This window comes from Alosa pseudoharengus, unplaced genomic scaffold (genome assembly GCF_046254945.1).
Source record: "Alosa pseudoharengus isolate Yale_2024_CS ecotype anadromous, Long Island Sound unplaced genomic scaffold, YU_APseudo_1.1 YU_APseudo_1.1_scf_155, whole genome shotgun sequence".
Taxonomy (NCBI): domain Eukaryota; kingdom Metazoa; phylum Chordata; class Actinopteri; order Clupeiformes; family Clupeidae; genus Alosa; species Alosa pseudoharengus.
In genome coordinates this window covers 7,042-15,970 of record NW_027468625.1, presented here as the reverse complement: position 1 = coordinate 15,970, position 8,929 = coordinate 7,042, and positions in this window count along the sequence as shown.

Below are 8,929 nucleotides of genomic sequence, written 5' to 3'. Positions count from 1 at the left end.
GAGTATCATTTTTGGGGAGTACTCATGACTTTACTGAAGTACATTTGAGAGGCAAATATTGTACTCTTTACTCCACTACATTTCTATCCATAACCGTGAGTACCCGTTACTACTTCTAAAAAAAAACCCCTCAATTTGTTGTTTCCCTCTCAAACGTGATTGGATTGTGCAGGCGCCACTGATTGGGACAGCCTATCAGCAATCACCTTCAGCTTTCCGCCAAAGTCAACTCCATGGTCAGATTTAGATAAGAGACGAAACCATGGATGAAACAATGGATGAAGACGCAGCAGGTCCATCCCAGGAATGTGCCAACCTGTGGCCCCACCTCGCCAGACTATTTCAATTTTCTGAACAAGTTAATGATAGTTTTCGCTTCAAGTGTTTCAATTACAAAATAGTATTTTGTATTTGAAAAATTTATTTTAAATACATGTATTAGAAATACTGCCCATCCCTGGCAACATGGTAAAAAGATGAAAATGACTTCATTTTACTTCCAATTCATTTTACATTATCAAAGGTATTGACATTTTTCATAACTCCATGTAGGACGTTTCTGTACATAAATGTAAGCACTGTGGCAGTAGTAATGCAATATTTAGAAAATGTAGGCTACTCTTGTACTCAAGTACTTTTAAAAACAAGTACTTCAGTACTTTTACTTAAGTAGACATCTGACTGTTGTACTTTTACTTGTACTTGAGTAAAATTTAGCAAGGGGTATCTGTACTTTTACTCAAGTAATGAAGCTGTGTACTCTGTCCGCCTCTAATTTAATTGTTGTTATGAACTGGATATGTGATGATTCTGTGAATACTGGATATGGGGCCCCCGTTGCCTGCATCTCACAAATAGTGCAATCATACAATCAATGAGAGCATGTGGTTATAAATTCTTTGATGCAACAGTTGCTTTTCAGGACCAGTGAGTGACATTTGGAGTGACTAGCTCCACTAGCAGTGAAGGTAACGAAACGTGAACTTGAAGAAGTGAAAATTGAACAATATGAACTATGAATATAGAACAACTTGAAGCTACATCTATAAGTGTGAACATGCTTAACAAAATATGGGAACAAAACATGGGAACTAAACGTGCATTACAAATATAATCAGTGGGAGCCCTGCTTGTTTCCCTGCAACAAGAAGCTTCCATCTGGGGGTGATGGAAGACAGTGACACCCTCAGTGTGTTTGAAATGTCCAGTCGATTGCACAATTTGGTCTTAGTTGCAGTCATTGCCGAAAACCCGGCCTCGCATAGATACGTGGTGGGAAACGTTTTCAGCGCTTTTACGGCTATCTCGGGATATTCTGCTTTGGTTTTGATCCAAAAACCCGCCAGAGAGGTTTCCTTATACACACTCTTAAGACCACCGTCATTTGCAATTTCGATCAACTGCTCTTCCTCCTGCGCTGACAAGTTAGGACTATTCGGGATATTGACAAATGGGTTGTGGATCCACTCATTGGTTTGCCGTGGATCTTTGGAGGATGGGAAGTAAGCCTAATGCTCAAACTCATTTGAAAGCGCAACAAGGTGATCGCGCACCAGCTGCGAGAGAAAGGGCCCTGCCTCAGTCTCTCCCAAAACCCCCACTACTGTTTGGAACATATCAAATACACCCCGGTCCACTCGTCGTCAGGGGCGCCTTAATACCACCCGAGGCCCCTGGGCTATATGTTTTTTAAGGCCCCCCCCCAAACCGCAAATATTAATTATGATTAAATGATACCCGGCCCGCGGTCTGACCCGACACATAGCGTGCGCTTTTGGTTAATAATATGCAGTGTAGCCTATCATTATTCAGCCTATGTAAAACCTTTACATAAACAGGAACAGAAAGCATCACGTCAGCCTACCCATGACATCGCTTATCAAAAAGGCTAGCCTAGGCCTATTGCACGAAAACAAGCGTTGAACTTTTACAACACATGCTGTAGGCTAAGTTAAAAGATGGGTAGGCTACACATATGGACGTTTAAAAGCTTTTCAAAAGTGCATGTGTTTGTCGTGTCGGGGGGTTCCCCAGGAGTTTTTTTTAAATTCTGTCTAGCCTACTTACCACACCAGTTTAACACAGTTTGGGAGGGACAGAAATACTTTTAGCCTATAACAAGCTGGCTCATGTGACGTGAACATGGCTACCTTATACATTATCACTACACTACATGGAAACATATCTCACGTTAACAAGGGAGAAAACATAACATAGACTATTATATGTGCGAATGGGTTAGCACAAACTTAGCTGTTGGTGAACGGAGATGCACTAATTAATTTCTTTGCGCCACAGCCCATGTTCTGCGTTCACTCCAATGAGACAAGACATGAAGACGTGAAATACATGTTTTTAAAGCCGTTTCATTTCCAGGCTATTTGCTACGTATGCCTTTTGTTTTCATGGACAGTTACAGGAATCCACGTCATTCGTTTATCATTGCTTCAATCCTACCCACGTTATCTCCAGAGTTTGTATGATAAGTTTGTCAGTCAGTTTCAGCCTCTCCTCTAGCTCCTCTACACCCGTTGGGATTTATTACGTTTTGTTAGGCCTACATTTTGTTACACTTTAGAATTGGAGAACACAAAGGGGGCCTCTGCATGGATGTAATTGTAGAGCAGTACGATGTGCTCAATTATTTAGGCTAGCTCCAGAGTAGGCTAATGACGCCGCGAATACGGACACGCCGTTTATTATTATTGATTATCATTATTATTATTAGGAGGCCCCTCATTGGTCGAGGCCCCTGGGCTGAAGCCCAGGTAAGCCCCTGCATTAAGGCGCCAGTGCTCGTCGTCCCCACAAATCAAGCTTGGCTTTAAATGCAGCGACTTTATCTGCCAGTTTAAAGACAGTCGTCATTCTCCCCTGGAGTGACAGGTTGAGGTCATTAAGCAACCCGAATATGTCACACAGGTAAGCAAGTTTTGACACCCAGTCCTCATCACTAAAATGTGCAGCTAATGGTGACTTTTTCTGTAAGAAATCTCTGGCCAGTGACCTGCTAAAGATGCTTGTTTTTTGTTGCTCATTCTAGCAGTTTAGCTAACTTCGTGTGACACTACCGTTTGCCAAGAACTGATCAAGTGAAGTGAGCTGACCTGAGGCTGCGCTAGCCTGGAAACCAGACTCTCTGACTTCTCAGAGAGTCTGGCCTAGATCTACAGGCGTTCGTTTATTTCCGGGTGGGAGGGCACAGTTTTGAGGTTTAAAATCATTGGAGTTCTTTTGAACCGCTTTGAACCAATCACTAACAACCGGCGTTTCGTCATACAGAGAAGTTTCTCTGGAGCACTGCATAACAAGCACAGGTGCATCTTATCAGCAAACAATCACACGTTTCATCTGCGTAACTCTCGCCAAAATGCATCATATAGTGTTTTGTGAATGTACCCAAGTCAAACTTTCATATAAATGCTTAAGTACGTCCAAAGCGCCACTTTTAAGCTTGTATGCGTTGTCGTTTTCGGGTGAAATGACCTTTTGAATGGGATTCCTATAGGGCTACTACTTTTTTGATACAATCGTGTCAAAATCGCTATTTTTTAAATACTATGAAGGCTCGACACAACATGAAACTTTGATAGAAGTATCATCAGTGTCTCTTGTAACGTGACTAATCTGAATCTTTTTATTTTAAATTTAGAGATCAAATTGTCTCTGGGGTGCCAGGCAGTATTTGGCTGCCAATTCAAATGTAGCCACCTTTACAGCGAAACTATCACATAAATCAAACAACACAAACAGGTTTTATAAATTTCAAATCATATATTGTGATAGTTTAAATTAAACCAAACAAATATTCATACACACATAATCAATATCCCTCCATACAATGGAAAATAAAATGCTATTTAACAAAAAGGGAACGTATGAAAGAGTGAGTCACTGAAGGAAAGTGAGTTGTGGAATACGTTGAATTAGTTGTATACTGGCGGAAGGGAAATGTGAACTCGGAGATGAGTGTTGTTACCAGCGGGAGACTAGCCAGGGGAACTGCAGAGTAGGCCTACGACTTGAACCAGGGATCTTCGCAACACCTCGACAAGAAAAAGGAAAACATCTTGCCATGCTGCCGATCCATTCCGTCGTGCGCAACACAAAGTAGTTTGAGCCGGTCCTATTTTGCTCAGGATCCGTGCTGCTTCATAGTAATTCCTCAAAGGGATTAATCCACAAGGGTATCCAAGGAATCCAATGGTACTACATCCAGTGTGAATGTTCTGTTTAACTATCCAGTGTGAATGTTCTGTTTAACTATCCAGTGTGAATGCTCTGTTTAAAATGCTCCCGCCATGTCTCACAAGCCCTCGGTAACTACTCTCTCCGATAGAGCTTCCTGTAATTAGCGCTCTCCTCCCGCAGGTTAGGCCAAGCAGCCTTTTATCGTCAGCTGACTGCGTGACGTTAACAACCCCAATAGCGTTTAAGCAACCCGGTTGGATAAGCCCAGTGAAGACGAGAGATTTATGTTTTCACTATAACGAACATGGAGCGGTCCGCTACACTCTTCCCACACACGATCTTTTGGTTGGTAAGCCACGTCCCTTTTATTTTTGTTGTAATTTCGAAGCTGCCTTTTTTTAGCTTTCTCGCTGCTAATTTGAGCTTTGTTTTGCAGATCCTTAATATGGCACACTACTTCATAGTGGGGAGAATCCGGAGAGAGATTTCTTCCAAGAAGGAGTTTGTCCATTGGACTCCGCAACTTGCGTCCAATTTGCAGCTGTGCTGGTGTTAAGCCAGTTGTCTCATGCACTGAGGAATTCAGAGCGAAGCGGAACTCAGGTAAGAGCTGATCCCACTTACGATGATTGTCTTCAACGTATGTAGATATCATGCATTTGAGATTCCGGTTTACTCTCTCCGTCATGTTAGTCTGTGGATGGTATGCGGTTGTCATTTTGTGCTTCACTGACCAGTTCTTGCAGAGTTCTTGGAACAGACTAGCAACAAACTGTGAACCTCTGTCGGACAAGAGAAATTCTGGGACACCCCAGCAAGTAATGATTTCCTTGCGGAACAACTTGGCAGCAATGAGGGCAGTGGCTGACCGTATGGGAAACATCTCCACCCAACGGGTGTAATAGTCTACAAAGACTAAGAGGTACTCATTTTGGTATGAGCTGAGTGGAAAAGGTCCCATAAAATCAACGCCAAGCATTTCGTTTGGACCATTGACCTCTGTCTGTTGTAGCTTGCCACATTTCAAATCTGACTTCGCACACACACTGCCTCACACACACTGCCTCGCACACACTGCCTCACACACACTGCCTCACACACACTGCCTCGCACACAGTGCCGCACACACACTGCTGCCTCACACACACTGCCTCACACACACTGCCTCGCACACACTGCCTCACACACACTGCCTCACACACACTGCCTCACACACACTGCCTCGCACACAGTGCCTCACACACACTGCCTCACACACTGCCTCACACACACTGCCGCACACACACTGCCTCGCACACACTGCCTCACACACTGCCGCACACACACTGCCGCACACACACTGCCTCACACACACACTGCCGCACACACACTGCCTCACACACACACTGCTGCCTCACACACACTGCCTCACACACACTGCCTCACACACACTGCCGCACACACACACTGCTGCCTCACACACACTGCCTCACACACACTGCCTCACACACACACACACACTGCCTCACACACTGCCTCACACACACTGCCTCATACACACACTGCCTCATACACACACTGCCGCACACACACTGCCTCACACACACTGCCTCACACACTGCCGCACACACACTGCCTCACACACTGCCTCACACACACTGCCGCACACACATTGCCTCACACACACACTGCTGCCTCACACACACTGCCTCACACACACTGCCGCACACACACTGCCTCACACACACTGCCTCACACACACTGCCGCACACACACTGCCTCACACACACTGCCTCACACACACTTCCTCACACACTGCCTCACACACACTGCCTCACACACACACACACTGCCTCACACACTGCCTCACACACACTGCCGTACACACTGCTGCCTCACACACACACTGCCGCACACACACTGCCTCACACACACTGCCGCACACACACTGCCTCACACACACTGCCTCACACACACTGCCTCACACACTGCCACACACACACTGCCTCACACACACACTGCTGCCTCACACACACTGCCTCACACACACTGCCTCACACACACTGCCGCACACACACTGCCTCACACACACTGCCTCACACACACTGCCTCACACACTGCCTCACACACACTGCCTCACACACACACACACTGCCTAACACACTGCCTCACACACACTGCCGTACACACTGCTGCCTCACACACACACTGCCGCACACACACTGCCTCACACACTACCTCACACACACTGCCTCACACACTGCCTCACACACACACTGCCTCACACACTGCCGCACACACACTGCCTCACACACACACTGCTGCCTCACATACACTGCCTCACACACACTGCCGCACACACACTGCCTCACACACACTGCCTCACACACACTGCCTCACACACTGCCTCACACACACTGCCTCACACACACTGCCGCAGACACACTGCCTCACACACACACACACTGCCTCACACACTGCCTCACACACACTGCCTCACACACACTGCCGCACACACACTGCCTCACACACTGCCTTACACACACACTGCTGCCTCACACACACTGCCTCACACACTGCCGCACACACACCGCCTCACACACACACACACTGCCTCACACACACTGCCGCACACACACACTGCTGCCTCACACACACTGCCTCACACACACACACACACTGCCTCACACACTGCCTCACACACACTGCCTCACACACACTGCCTCATACACACACTGCCGCACACACACTGCCTCACAAACACTGCCTCACACACACTGCCGCACACACACTGCCTCACACACACTGCCTCACACACACACTGCTGCCTCACATACACTGCCTCACACACACTGCCGCACACACACTGCCTCACACACACTGCCTCACACACACTGCCTCTAACACACTGCCTCACACACACTGCCTCACACACTGCCTCACACACACTGCCTCACACACACACTGCTGCCTCACACACACTGCCTCACACACACTGCCGCACACACACTGCCTCACACACACACACACTGCCTCACACACACTGCCTCACACACACTGCCTCACACACACTGCCGCACACACACCGCCTCACACACACACACACTGCCTCACACACACTGCCGCACACACACACTGCTGCCTCACACACACTGCCTCACACACACTGCCTCACACACACTGCCTCACACACACACACACACTGCCTCACACACTGCCTCACACACACTGCCTCATACACACACTGCCGCACACACACTGCCTCACAAACACTGCCTCACACACACTGCCGCACACACACTGCCTCTCACACTGCCTCACACACACTGCCTCACACACACTGCCTCACACACTGCCGCACACACACTGCCGCACACACACTGCCTCACACACACTGCCGCACACACATTGCCTCACACACACACTGCTGCCTCACACACACTGCCTCACACACACTGCCGCACACACACTGCCTCACACACACTGCCTCACACACACTTCCTCACACACTGCCTCACACACACTGCCTCACACACACACACACTGCCTCACACACTGCCTCACACACACTGCCTCACACACACTGCCGTACACACTGCTGCCTCACACACACACTGCCGCACACACACTGCCTCATACACACTGCCGCACACACACTGCCTCACACACACTGCCTCACACACTGCCACACACACACTTCCTCACACACACACTGCTGCCTCACACACACTGCCTCACACACACTGCCGCACACACACTGCCTCACACACACTGCCGCACACACACTGCCTCACACACACTGCCTCACACACACTGCCTCACACACTGCCTCACACACACACACACTGCCTAACACACTGCCTCACACACACTGCCTCACACACACTGCCGTACACACTGCTGCCTCACACACACACTGCCGCACACACTGCCGCACACACACTGCCTCACACACTGCCTCACACACACTGCCTCACACACTGCCTCACACACACACTGCCTCACACACACTGCCTCACACACACTGCCTCACACACTGCCGCACACACACTGCCTCACACACACACTGCTGCCTCACATACACTGCCTCACACACACTGCCGCACACACACTGCCTCACACACACTGCCTCACACACTGCCTCACACACACTGCCTCACACACTTCCTCACACACACTGCCTCACACACTGCCTCACACACACTGCCTCACACACACACTGCTGCCTCACACACTGCCTCACACACACTGCCGCACACACACTGCCTCACACACACACACACTGCCTCACACACTGCCTCACACACACTGCCTCACACACACTGCCGCACACACACTGCCTCACACACTGCCTCACACACTGCCGCACACACACTGCCTCACACACACTGCCGCACACACTGCCGCACACACACTGCCTCACACACACACACACTGCCTCGCACACACTGCCTCACACACACTGCCGCACACACACTGCCTCACACACACACTGCCTCACACACTGCCTCACACACACTGCCTCACACACACTGCCTCACACACACACACACACACTGCCTCACACACACTGCCCCACACACTGCCTCACACACACTGCCTCACACACTGCCGCACAAACACTGCCTCACACACACTGCCTCACACACACTGAGGTAGAACAGCATTTCAAATCTGACTTTGCACACTGCCTCACACACTGCCTCACACACACTGCCTCACACACACTGCCTCACACACACTGCTGCCTCACACACAC